This window comes from Schistocerca nitens, chromosome 4 (genome assembly GCF_023898315.1).
Source record: "Schistocerca nitens isolate TAMUIC-IGC-003100 chromosome 4, iqSchNite1.1, whole genome shotgun sequence".
NCBI lineage: Eukaryota > Metazoa > Arthropoda > Insecta > Orthoptera > Acrididae > Schistocerca > Schistocerca nitens.
In genome coordinates, this window is record NC_064617.1 from 829,592,342 (window position 1) to 829,606,777 (window position 14,436).

Consider the following 14,436-nt stretch of genomic DNA (forward strand, 5'->3'; position numbering starts at 1 on the left):
ACAGTAAGCAGATTTAAAAGGATGTAAGTTGCAGTAGTTATTCGGAGACGAAGAAAGTCGCACAGGATAGAGTAGCATGGGGAGTTGCATCAGTCCAGTCTTCGGACTGAAGACCACAGCAACAACGACTTGATCTCTTGTGTTAAACCTTTAATGTAAGATTATGCCTCTTAATGAGGAAATTATAACAGCATTTTCAATTTTTAAACGCGGTCAATAATTTTATGAAATGGTGAGACTCAAATTTTTGTTGTCGCTGGAAACTGACAGATAGGCAACATGCTACTGTACTGTGCGACAGTCTTGTAGTAGAGTAACATACATAATTAACAACAGGTGGTACCATTTGAACATGAATTACTGTTTTTCCGCTCATTATGATTTCTTGAGCCGCCGAGGATAGCAGCCTCCTTTTGTTATGTAGCACGTCAGACATCGTACACGCCACCTGCAGAATCCATAGCGTCCGACCGCTCTTAGAATGTGATTATTCAAATTTTCCAGGCGTAAGGAGCATTCCATGAAGTTTCTGGATTGCAAGCCGGACGACATCGACTTCTTGCCACGATATTTCGGCTGACAAAGATTCAGCTGTCTTCAGTTGAACGTTTTGCACTGGTGATTGGTGGGTCACATCGTTAACTTCATACGAAAAAATGGCGCGGAGACGCATGCACGAAGGCAGCCGCTACATGAGCACCATCTGTCGAGTTTCGCGCCATCTTCGAATATCGCTCCATCTAGGCGTGAAGGCGCATGAGTAGTATATATACTACATGTGCGCTCCCTGTCGGAATGACGGCTTGCGGAGTTAAAATTCAGATGTCAATTTTTTTAAATAACCACAGAAAGAAAACATTTTATGTCTAGCGAGACGACTAGCGACAGTTAGTTTTATTAATCTGACATCAGAATTTTTGCTCCGCAGCCCACATTCCGACGCAGAGCACGCGGATGTACATCTACATCTACATCTACATGGATACTCTGCAAATCACGTTTAAGTGCCTGGCAAAGGGTTCATCGAACCACCTTCACAGTTCTCTATTATTCCTATCTCGTATAGCGCGAGTAAAGAATGAACACCTATATCTTTCCGTACGAGTTCTGATTTCCCTTATTTTATCGTGGTGATCGTTCCTCCCTATGTAGGTCGGTTTCAACAAAATATTTTCGCATTCGGAGGAGTAAGTTGGTGATTGGAATTTCGTGAGAAGATTACGTCGCAACGAACAACGCCTTTCTTATAATGATTTTCAGTCCAAATCCTGTATCATTTCTGTGACAATCTTTCCCATATTTCACGATAATACAAAATGTGCTGCCTTTCTTTGAACTTTTTCGATGTACTCCGTCATTCGTATCTGGTAAGGATCCCACACCGCGCAGCAGTATTCTAAAAGAGGACGGACAAGCGTAGTGTAGGCAGTCTCATTAGTAGGTCTGTTACATGCCCTTCCCATAAAACGCATTCTTGGTTAGCCTTCCCCACAATATTTTCTATGTGTTCCTTCGAATTTAAGTTGTTCGTAATTATAATATCTAGGTATTTAGTTGAATTTACGGCTTTTAGATTAGACTGATTTATCGTGTAACCGAAGTTTAACGAGTTCCTTTTAGCACTCATATGGATGACCTCACACTTTTCGTTATTTAGGGTCAACTGCCACTTTTCCCACAATACGTATATCTTTGCTAAATCGTTTTGTAGTTGGTTTTGATCTTCTGATGACTTTATTTGTTGATAAATGACAGCGTCATCTGCAAACAAACGAAGACGGCTGCTCAGATTGTCTCCCAAATCATTTATATAGATAAGGAACAGCAAAGGACCTATAACACTACCTTGGGGAACGCCAGGAATCACTTCTGTTTTACTCGTTGACTTTCCGTCAGTTACTACGAACTGTGACCTCTCTGACAGGAAATCACAAATCCAGTCACATAACTGAGACGATATTCCATAAGCACGCAATTTCACTGAGAGCCGCTTGTGGGGTTCAGTGTCAAAAGCCTTCCGGAAACCCAGAAATACGGAATCGATCTGAAATCCCTTGCCAATACCACTCAGTACTCCATGTGTCCGCCCCCGGTAGCTGAGTAGTCAGTGTGAAAGAATGTCAATCCTAAGGGCCCAGGTTCGATCCCTGGCTGGGTCGTAGATATTCTCCAATCAGGGACTGGGTGTTGTGTTGTCCTGATCATCATCATTTCATCCCTATCGACGCGCAAGTCGCCGAAGTGGCGTCAAATCGAAAGACTTGCACCCGGTGAATGGTCTACCCGACGGGAGGCCCTAGTCACACGACAACATTTAATGTGAATAAAGAGCTAGTTGTGTTTCACAGGAACGATGCTTTCTAAATCCATGTTGACTGTGTGTCAATAGACCGTTTCCTTCGAGGTAATTCATAATGTTCGAACACAATATATGTTCCAAAATCCTGCTGCATATCGACGTTAACGATTTGGGCCTGTAATTTAGTGGGTTACTCCTACTACCTTTCTTGAATATTGGTGTGACCTGTATGTGATGTTGTATATGATTGTTAAGTATGGAGCTAATGCATCAGCATGCTCCGAAGGGAACCTAATTGGTATACAGTCTGGACCAGAATACTTGCTTTTATTAAGTGATTTAAGTTGCTTCACTACTCCGAGGATATTTACTTCTACGATACTCATGTTGGCAGCTGTCCTCGATTCGAATTCTGGAATATTTAGTTCGCCTTCTTTTGTGAAGGCATTTCGGAAGGCTGTGTTTAATAACTCTGCTTTGGCAGCACTGTCTTCGATGGTATCTCCATTGCTATCGCGCAGAGAAGGTATTGATTGTTTCTTGGCGCTAACATACTTCACATACGACCAGAATCTCTTTGGATTTTCTGCCTGGTTTCGAGACAAAGTTTCACCATTACTCACGCGCCTGCGCGCCAAGACTGGAGCAATATTCAAGGAGGACGCGAAACTCGACAGCAGCCTTTGCGCATGCGTCTCCGCGCCATTTGCTTGTATTGGTTAAAGATGTGAATTAGCAGTCTCCAGTGCAAAACTCTTACCTGAAGGTGACTGAATGTTTGTCAGTCGAAATATCGTGGCAAGAAGTCAACGTCATCTGGCTGCAATCCAGAAACTTCATGGGACTTTCTTCGAATGCTTTTGACAGCTACCTAATTGTGCTCACGTACAATGAGAGAATATCAAGTAGTTCCAGGTTTTTAGACGCGATGAAAGTAACAATTTCAGCAGACTATACTTGGTCTAAAGAATGATTGGTCTTTTCTACCATCTCGCCTACATCATCGTAAGAAAAAAGGGCCATCTTCCCTCGGCTCAATATACGTTCAGTTCCACATGAAATCACCCGAACTTCTGAGCACTGAAGAGTAATTTCGCAGCACTTTAATTGGAAGAAGTGGCGCTTCCTTTCCTGCAGAGATCTTCGCAGCGGCTGCGCGATTCCGTGAGAACGAAATAAAAGGTCGCGGAAAGAGAGGATAAATTGCGTGAAAGCATCGCTCGCCAACTTTCTCCGGCGCGGCGTTTGAAAGGACGAGCAGCAGCAACAGCAGCGGGCCAGGGTGGGCGATTTCCTTTGACGCGGGCGGCGGCTGCCTTTTAATCAGGTTACCCGCGCTGGCCTAGCCCGCCCGAGGCGCTCTGCGGAAGACTCGCTCTGTCCCTCTCCCCCGCCCCCGCCGGCCTTCTGGTAATTCAGTTTGTGCAATCAGCCGCGCCTCCTGCCGTGCCGCCAGCCCGCACATAGAGCCCTGCCGGTCTCTCTCTCTTCTGTTGAGCCTGATGGACTGCTGCTTGAAACAGGTGGCCGATGGCGGGTCTGGAGCGACAGTTTCTGACCACGCCAGTACGCTGTTGACCATTAAGACTGCATCACCAGGAAGCATAGCACTAATGAAATTTTACTTATTGTGGGTCACGTTTCAAAAATGGAGGGTATAATTTCGGGGATTTATCCTTCATATGAAAATGCTAAGAAAAGTTCATTTCAACGTGCGTCCAGAAATGTCTGGTTTCGCAGTTACAGCCTTCAAAACAGTAATATTGATCAGAACGTTATTCTTCTTGTAAAAAGCTTTTCAAAGTGTCCAGCTCTTGAATGAAATTTTCACTCTACAGCGGAGTGTACGCTGATATGAAACTTCTTGGCAGGTTAGAACTGTCTGCCGGACCGGGACTCGAACTCGGGACCTTTGCCTTTCGCGGGCAAGTGCTCTACCAACTGAGCTACCCAAACACGACTCACGCCCCATCCTCACAGCTTTAATTCCGCCAGTACCTCGTCTCCTACCTACCTACAGCACTTGCCCGCGAAAGGCAAAAGGTCCCGAGTTCGAGTCCCGGTCCGGCACACAGTTTTAATCTGCCAGGAAGTTTCATATCAGCGCACACTCCGCTGCAGAGTGAAAATCTCATTCTGGAAACATCCCCCAGGCTGTGGCTAAGCCATGTCTCCGCAATATCCTTTCTTCCAGGAGTGCTAGTTCTGCAAGGTTCGCAGGAGAGCTTCTGTGAAGTCTGGAAGGTAGGAGACGAGGTATTGGCGGAATTAAAGCTGTGAGGACGGGGCGTCAGTCGTGCTTGGGTAGCTCAGTTGGTAGAGGATTTGCTCGTGAAAGGCAACAGGTCCCGAGTTCCTGTCCAACTCTTGCCTGTCTGACATAGATGTCTCATGGCCCAGCGAAAGCGATCCCAAATTCCAGGAGTACTTTGTATTTCGTGACAACCTGATGAAAGTTGTCTTAATAAAAATAATTTGATTGTTGTTATTCATTAAAAGTAATGCTTAATAAAAGTAATAAGTTTTGCTGAAATTGATGTCTCATGGCCCTCTAAAACAGTCCCAAATTCCACGAATTAAAGACCAAATAATTCACATTGCTTCACATTTGGCTCAATATTACCATACCAAACGTAATATGTTCGTGATTAATCATTACATGTTACTCTTAACATAGGAATTCATAACTTTGAATGTAAGTGCCGGCCGGTGTGTCCGAGCGGATCTAGGCGCTTCAGCCCGAAACCGCGCTGCTGCTACATTCGCAGGTTCGAATCCTGCCTCGGGCATGGATGTGTGTGTGATGTCCTTTGGTTAGTTAGGTTTAAATAGTTCTAAGCCTAGGGGACTGATGACCTCAGATGTTAAGCCCCATAGTGCTCAGAGCCATTTGAACCATTTTGAGTGTAAGAATTCGACTGCGAGAATCTATTTCAAACTCTGACTGTGAGAAAGTAACTTGAAATCGCATATCTCGTTCCCTGTCTGTTCACACATTCGTAATGGCTAGAATACTGTCTGAACTGAACTCTGTGAATCATTAAATTGTTAAACTCATAAACTGGCCCCAGGAAAAACTCAATATATATTTTTTTTGTTTAATTTTGGCTTACCTGTCGCTGTTACGGCCTTCAAAGCAAATATCCACCAGAATACAAACACCTTGACATTTCCGTTGTGTTGAAAGCGCATCGCATTTGCTGACCTACTATAAATTACACTGTTCGACATGGGTTCTATTTCTGATATTAAAGTATGTGCTTCTAGACCATTTTACCGTGGGAAATTCAAAAATGTAAACAAAATATCGTTGTCAGGGATACTTTTTATGTAATATGTATATATACGTATATTCACAATTCATGGCAAACACAGAGACGTTATAGAGAAATACGGGTATGTTGCCGCATCCAGTAGTGATAGAACGTGACAATTTCTTGTGCAACAGCAGGTGGGAAGAATCAGACATCATTAGGTTACGCCCCGCCACACCTATGACATTAAGACCACCTGAAACGTCTCATTAACTCCAACGGCGACAGCCGGTCGCTGCCTCAACAGTAAAGCTTCACGCCTCCTAGGGGCAGGTGCATCGAGTTTACAACAGTGGCGTTAGCCGCAATTTGTGTCAGTCTTAACAAGTGGGTGTTTTGGCTGACAAGTGACTGTCTGTCATATTTCTGAGCACGGTTGAATTTTTTAGTTCCTGTGTGTAAACTGATTGAGCCTGGTGCTGAAGGTGAAACGACTGCTTGTTTTTACACATCAGCGTTCCTCTAGTTCCCTACTATTAATTTAATACAGGTGTATTACCAAAGTGGCATTTTTAAATTTGCAGAAATGCCACGTCGTCGTGGATGTCGATATAAGCCGGACAGCTTCTGCTACATCTGTGAGAAGTTCACTTTTGCCAGAAATAGGAAGAAAATTTCTTCAGTCATAAAGAAAGCATACAAACATTACTTTGGAGCAGAGGTAGGAGACCAAGATAAACAATGGGCACCACATTTCTGTTGTGCTACATGTTACTGCAAACTAATTCAGTGGTGGAAAGGTAAAGAGAATGTGGTGTTGTTTGCTGTTCCCATGGTGTGGAGGGAGCCTAAGGACCATGTTACTGATTGTTATTTCTGTCTAACAGAAATTCAGGGTTTTAGAAACAAAAAGTCGAAGAGGCACATTGTTTACCCAGATCTGCCTGCAGCGAGAATGCCAGTGCAGCATTCCGACAACCTTCCAGTACCTTCAAGAGCTCCAGGTCAAATTCCGAGTGACAGTGAAAGTACTGAAGAAATCACAGATGATGATTCTTTATATCACTGCACAAGTGAGTCATCGCCACATTTGTTAACACAGGCATATTTAAATGATTTAGTACTTGATCTATGATTAAGTAAACAAAAGGCGCAGCTGCTTGGTTCAAGATTACAAGAGTATAATCTACTGCACCAAAGTACTAAAATCTGTGTGTTCAGGCACAGAGAACATGCCTTTATTTCTTATTTTTCAACTGACGAAGCACTGACATTTTGAAATGACGTTGCTGGTGTGATGGAAGTGCTGAACTGCACTTATATTTCACAGGAGTGGAGACTTTTCATAGATGCATCGAAAACAAGTCTGAAGGGTGTTTTGCTCCATAACGGAAATAAAATACCCTCTGTTCCAGTAGCTTACACTAGTTTGACAAAAGAGAATTACGAATTCGTACAAAGGATGCTAAATTCATTAAAATACAATGAACACAAATGGAAGATATCTGCAGATTTCAAGGTAATTGCTATGGTACTGGGAATGCAACAAGGCTACACAAAGTATGCCTATTTTCTTTGCGAGTGGGATAGTCGAGATCGAAATTCTCACTAGGTGAAAAAGAAATTGCCTAGGCGAAGATGGAAAGTTGGCGAAAAGAATTTACAACGTGAAAGTCTGGTAGCTCCTGAATATATACTACTTCCACCGCTTCACATCAAACTTGGCCTGATGAAACAATTCGTGAAGGCCATGGATCCAACAGGCTGTGGGTTTGCATATCTAGCTACCAAATTCCCCCATCTTTCAGCTACAAAAATAAAGGAAGGTGTATTTGTGGGCCCACAAATCGGGGAGCTGCAGAAAGATGCAAATTTTGAAGCATGTTTAACTGATAAAGAAAAAACCGCGTGGGACTGTTTCAAGATGGTGTCGGAAAACTTCCTCGGATGAAGAAGAGCTACTAACTACAAAGCAATGGTGAAAGATATGATCAAAGCATATCAGGATTTGGGGTGCAGTATGTCTTTGAAGGTACATATGATGGACTCTCATCTGGACTACTTCACAGGGAGTTGTAGTGACGTATCGGATGAACATGGGGAAAGATTCCATAAAGACATTTCTACCATAGAAAGGCGCTATGAAGGGAAGTGGGTACCTTCTATGTTAGCAGATTATTGCTGGAATATCATTCGAGAGAAGAAAGATTCACAATACAAGAGAAAAAAGTGATGTGCATTACACGGCAGTGGCTCATTGTTTGTCAATTTTCTGTAATTTCTCATGTCAAATAAATGCTTCAAAGTGTATACACAAAGGTTACTGTGTTATATGTTAGATCCCACCCTCTATTAATGTTATGAACTTATAACATCATAAAGACGTGCATTTGTTTGTCGAATTTCACCTCATGTTTGCTGCAGTATATCAGAAACTGAAAAGATAAATAAAATTGCGATTACTCATAAACTATCCCTGACAGAAAAAAACCAAAAACAGTTTTCAATTCAGCACTCAAAATACAACTAGGATCACAATATTTTTTATCAGAAATAGAAAAAAAGGTTTTTTTTGTAGAACAGTGTTATTGAGAGGCGTCTTGTGCAATGTGCTCTCTCTCTCTCTCTCTTTTTTAAGAAAAGGGCAAAGCATACTTGGTTCATAACAGATCTCAATAAGTAACAATGATAAATCATATTTTGGCATGGACTGTGGATGCGGACAATTACTTGGTATAAATTATAACATCAAATCAATTCATTTTCTGATTGGAAAGGTTACATTGTAATCCTTCTACTTACGTTTCATATCTAGACTTTAATGATAAAATGGGAAGCTACTGTTAATCAGAACACAGGGAGAAGTTGTCATCTAAATGACAATACATTTATTCATCCTTAACATCACAAGACAACAAAAAATGACTAAAGAAACGTCACACAAACATTTTATTTGACAAACGCTTTCACTAACATGGGGTCTATGGTGGACAAAGTGATCAGCTGGGGATCAACACACGACACTAACTGGAATACTAATCGCTTAATCTGACTTCATACACGTGAAACTGGGTTATGGCACAAAAACTACACCACCTTCAAGCATCTATGTTCTACTATTCCAAGAAAAGAAAAATATGGTTTGAAAGAACAGGGTGCTGAGAAACATATATTGGAGCCCTACGCAGTAGCGGCGAATACTTTACCCTTCTGCTGGTCGGGGCATTACACCACGATGGGTTCGGTGACTGAAGTCATGGACGGCCACAATCTGTTATTAATGGCGCGAGCCCGAAAAATTCAAGAACGCAGTCTCGTGCTCGGTTAATTCCTTTCGTACGATCCTCTGAAACCGCAATGAATTCCAGTGTGCAGGTCGACCCGTTTGCTGGTCTGCCAAACCAATTTGACTCCGTGCCACGACTATGCGTAACGGAATATGTCAAATGTTTAGACGGCCAACTCAAGACAAATAAGTACACCCACGCGTCACTCATTGTGTGCATGATGCTAGAAGCAGTACATCTGACGGTTCAGAAGGTGACTGGCACAGGCTCTAAGTGTCACACTAGCAAAGGTGAAACGCGTACGTTTCATATGTATTCATTACCAGCGATGGCGAGGCATGATAGAATCTCTGACCAGAGAGTTATTTATCGTTGCTAGTCTGCGCTTGACCGCGCGAGTGTTCAGTTGCGAGTTGCACTCTGTCTGCAGTAGTAGTCAGTCGGCAGTTGTGTGTGGCGAGTCGGCAGAGGGAGTAGACAGTTGGATAGTTGTACTTAGTCGGTGCTAGTCTGCGGGAGTCGGCATGCGTCGACGGCGTGCTGTTCTTCCGAATCTGGTCAGGATTGTGGTGGACGATGTGTATTATTGTAGAAGGTAATGAAGCAGCATTGCGCTCAGCTAATAACGTATGTTAATTGTAATTAATTTGTTCAAAAAATGCCCCAATAATAATTTTTCTATAAAGTAACTTTTTAAAGAAAAAGATTCATTTCAAGTTAAATAATATTTCTTATGCATTCCCTCTAAGAATCAAAATTAAATATAAGCCAACATTGCACGAAGCTATGCCGAAAAATAAGAGCAGATATAGATGCAGTTTTACTGAGGTAAGAATTTTGGTTTAATTATTTCACAGGGCCGTAGGTCAGCGATGCTGCCCATAAAGGGATTTACCAGACATTATTATTTCTGTTAGGAAGTTACATTTCCTACATGGTTCATTAGTTAATTGACATTATTGTGGTTTTAGGTCAATTTTCATTTATCAATTTTGTGGGGAGTTTAAGCTTGGTTCCATTTTGCATTATTATTTAACATAATTTTGTGGGGAGTTAACATTTGGCACATTTTCATTATCATTGACTTTTATTACTAATTTATTGAGGGGAGGTTACAAAGGACACAAATCTCACCGTTTACGTAGAGACCTGCAGTTCTTTACTAGTGAAGCGCCAGTACAAGAGTCCTCTTCTCTTCCTGTCAACTTACCTTCTCAGCTCGATAGCAAAAGCCCATTTACATCTTAGACTTCCCCCACCTTGGCACAAGCCAATCACGAGCTGGAGCACGGCATTGGAAGCTCGGAGAGCGCCCCTTAATCTGCATACACTGATTTGACCGATCAGAGACTGCAGAAAATGGAGAATGTCAGTAACACTTCGAAAAACAAATGAATCTCTGTATTAAAAAGATGGCACAATGATGTATAACGTAAACAGTGAACTGAAAGTGAACTGTAAGATGTCCACCTTGTAGCCAGATGAGAAAAAGCAGTTTGCTTAGATGCAGTGAATTAGAAGTTACCTGTAAGTACCTTTCCATTTCATAAAAAAACGTTAAGGAACTGCTTTTAAATCTATAGCCTAGATGTGAATCCATAATCTATGTGTAAAAAGGACAAATCATCTAATATTTCAGGACACCCACTGAAGATGCCTTGTAGAAAAGGCGAAACGCGTCAGGGTGCATAAATAAAAATAAAAATTTCGAAGTGCAACATGCAAAAAAACGATTTTCCTTTGAAACAACTGCAATTTACACTACTGGCCATTAAAATTGCTACACCACGAAGATGTCGTGCTACAGACGCGAAATTTAACCAACAGGAAGAAGATGCTGTGATATGCAACTGATTAGCTTTTCAGAGCATTCACACGAGGTTGGCGCCGGTGGCGAGACCTACAACGTGTGACATGAGGAAAGTTTCCAACCGATTTCTCATACACAAACAGCAGTTGACCGGCGTTGCCTGGTGAAACGTTGTTGTGATGCCTCGTGTAAGGAGGAGAAATGCGTATCATCACGTTTCCGACTTTGATAAATGTCGGATTGTAGCCTATCGCGATTGCGGTTTATCGTATCGCGCCATTGATGCTCGCGTTGGTCGAGATCCAATGACTGTTAGCAGAGTATAGAACTGGTGGGTTCAGGAGGGTAATACGGAACGCCGTGCTGGATCCCAACGGCCTCGTATCACTAGCAGTCGAGATGACAGGCATCTTATCCGCATGTCTGTAACGGATCGTGTAGCCACGTCTCGATCCATGAGTCAACAGATGGGGACGTTTGCAAGACAACAACAATCTGCACGAACAGTTCGACGACGTTTACTGCAGCATGGACTATCAGCTCGGAGACCACGGCTGCGGTTACCCTTGACGCTGCATCACAGACAGGAGCGTCTACGATGGTGTACTCGACGACGAACCTGGGTCCACTAATGGAAAAACGTCATTTTTTCGGATGAATCCAGGTTCTGTTTACAGCATCATGATGGCAGCATCCGTATTTGTCGATATCGCAGTGAACGCACTTTGGAAGCGTGTATTCGTCATCGCCATAATGGCGTATCAACTGGCGTGATGGTATGGGCTGCCATTGGTTACACGTCTCGGTCACCTCTAGTTCGCATTGACGGCACTTTGAAAAGTGGACGTTACATTTCAGATGTGTTACGACCCGTGGCTCTACTCTTCATTCGATCACTGCGAAACCCTACATTTCAGCAAGATAATGCAAGACCGCATGTTGCAGGTCCTGTACGGGCCTTTGTGGATACAGAAAATGTTCGACTGTTACACCGGCCATCACATTCACCAGATCTCTCATCTCTCACCAATTGAAACCTCTGGCCAATGGTGGCCGAGCAAGTGGCTCGTCAAAATACGCCAGTCACTACTCTTGATGAACTGTGGTATCGTGTTGAAGCTGCATGGGCAGCTGTACCTGTACACCCCATCCAAGCTGTGTTTGACTCAATGCGCAGGCGTATCAAGGCCGTTATTACGGCCAGAGGTGGTTGTTCTGGGTACTGATTTCTCAGGATCTATGCACCCAAATTGCGTGAGAATGTAATCACATGTCAGTTCTAGTATAATGTATTTGTCCAATGAATACCCGTTTACCATCTGCATTTCTTCTTGGTGTAGCTATTTTAATGGCCAGTAGTGTATATACAGCTGCTGCGAAAATGGCCACTACAAGAAACGAGTGAAAAGGAAAAAGATTCAGCTCCGCGACCTCTTTCCCACGCGTTTAGGCCGTGTCTTTTGCTAACAACATGACCAGGATGGAACCACATCCCTCCCTAAATACCTTGGCCGGCCGCGGTGGTCTCGCGGTTCTAGGCGCTCAGTCCGGAACTGCGCGACTGCTACGGTCGCAGGTTCGAATCCTGCCTCGGGCGTGGATGTGTGTGATGTCCGTAGGTTAGTTAGGTTTAAGTAGTTCTAAGTTCTAGGGGACTGATGACCACGGATGTTAAGTCCCATAGTACTCAGAGCCATCTGAACTAACCTAAAAACCTTGTTATCTTCCGTGTTGCGTCCATTTCAAAGTTTCCAAAGAACGGACATAAACTGACTAAAAGCCTTGTGCTTTCAGAAATATGTTTTGTAACAGAGTCTGGACGTCTGGGACCCAGTGACGTGTCCTACAGAAATTCGCAGAACACAGTTGTTTTCTCAGCTTCCTGCCTAACAAGGGCCCTTTCTATGCTTTATTGCTGGTCTACAATGCGTTTGCCATTGCAGTGGCGACTTCTCGGCACTAGGCAGTCTACATGGACGCGGCTGCCTCCCGACCGGCGCCAACCAACGTGTCTGCGCAATGAGACCGCGGAACTCGGCCGTCCGGAAATGTTTCAACCCAGGTTCCGCAGAAAATCTGCACTCCCCTCAGCCCACCGTCGCCGTGCTCTTTTACTGCAGTCGTTTAAATTGGCACCCTATTCCTTTGAACGCAGGTAAAGCTCACTGTTATTCCTTCCCTAGAGTATGCAAGCAAGAGCATTAACTACTGCCCACCATTTCATCAAGATGTATGAAGTCAAATCGCAATAAAGATCATATTCCCTAAGAACATGAAGTGGCATAACACCGAATCAGAAGTGAGAGTGCCCTGCTATCTCTCAACATATTGAAAAATTACCTCTTTCTTTGCTTCACAAACATTAACACGCAAAAAATTACAATTCTTGAGTGGACTAATGCAAATAGTTTTCAACTTCAAATGAGATCTTTTCTAAAATGCAACTCATAAAAATGATATTAAATATTCGACAGTTTTTCCTGCTTCAAATTCAAAATGAAAATTATGCATGGCTGTTTATCGTTGTCTATAAACAAGTTTCTGGATATCGAAACCAACAACACATAATTACAAGCCACTGCACGTACAAAATCTTAAATCAATCACTTTAAATAACATTGTCTTCTATTATCAGCAAAATAATCACAATAATCTCCTCAAAATGCTTCAGTCTCTTTCCTTATCTCAAACAATTAACTAGTAAATCAACACGTTCCATTTCCTCAGTATATAACTGTAACAGTATCACTCAGCCTATGCCGCACTGCCCCTCGTGACACACCACTGCCGACTACTGTGTCTCATCTACGGTCAACACTGTGCATCATCTACCGCGCACCTTGCACAGCAGAGATGGTCCAAGCAAGCCTCCAGGTGACACAGCATCTCTGATGACAATGCGTGCTTATAATTTCAAAGAGAATAAAGGAGCTTACGCGTTCATGACATCCAGGTACTGGAGAAATGCCCAGGAAAGTATCTATAGCCTCCTATCACCGCCACAGTTCGATTTCGGAGGGAATCGATTTCAGACACCGGCTAATAATACACCAATGGTTTCAAGCGGTTCCACAGGTAGAAATCGATAGCGTTCAAATCAGATGAGTGTGGAGGCCAAAACAATTGGGCCACCTGTACCTATTCATCCATCAGGAAACATTCGAGCCAAGCACCGACGAACTATATGGCTGAAGTGTTCAGCAGCGCCATCATACAAGAAGCGAGCTTGTTGGGAACGATCAGTGGACTGTCTTCAAAAAGATTGAACTACGTTGTTTTCCAGAATGCATGAATCCTATGCCTCCGTTTACAAGTACGTAGTGCCAGACTAAACCATCACAAATGATATCGACCCACCTGTCGAGGGAGACCGCGCTTAGTAATGAAATGGAACAATTTTGCATGTAGGTTTTCATATTCCGTACACCCTGACTGTGGAAGTTTGTAACACCATCCTGTATGAACTGTGCTTCATCTGTGAATAATACTAACGCAGGATAGTTCGGATATGTAGCACACTACAGCAAGAACCAATGGCACAACATGACTTGTTCGGGGTAATCTGCTGGTGACAGGGCCAGTACATGTTGCAAATGATGATACAACTATTGCTCTCGCAACAGTCTCCAGACCATCGTACGAGCAACATTCACTTGCTCCGCTAACCTTCGGGTGCACTAGAGAGTGGTGTGCAAAGAATGCAGAATCTTCCCCTCTATGCTTGGATATGTAGATCTCGCTTGTCCCCTCTCCAAACCAACAGATATGAACTTCCCATGATCGCAA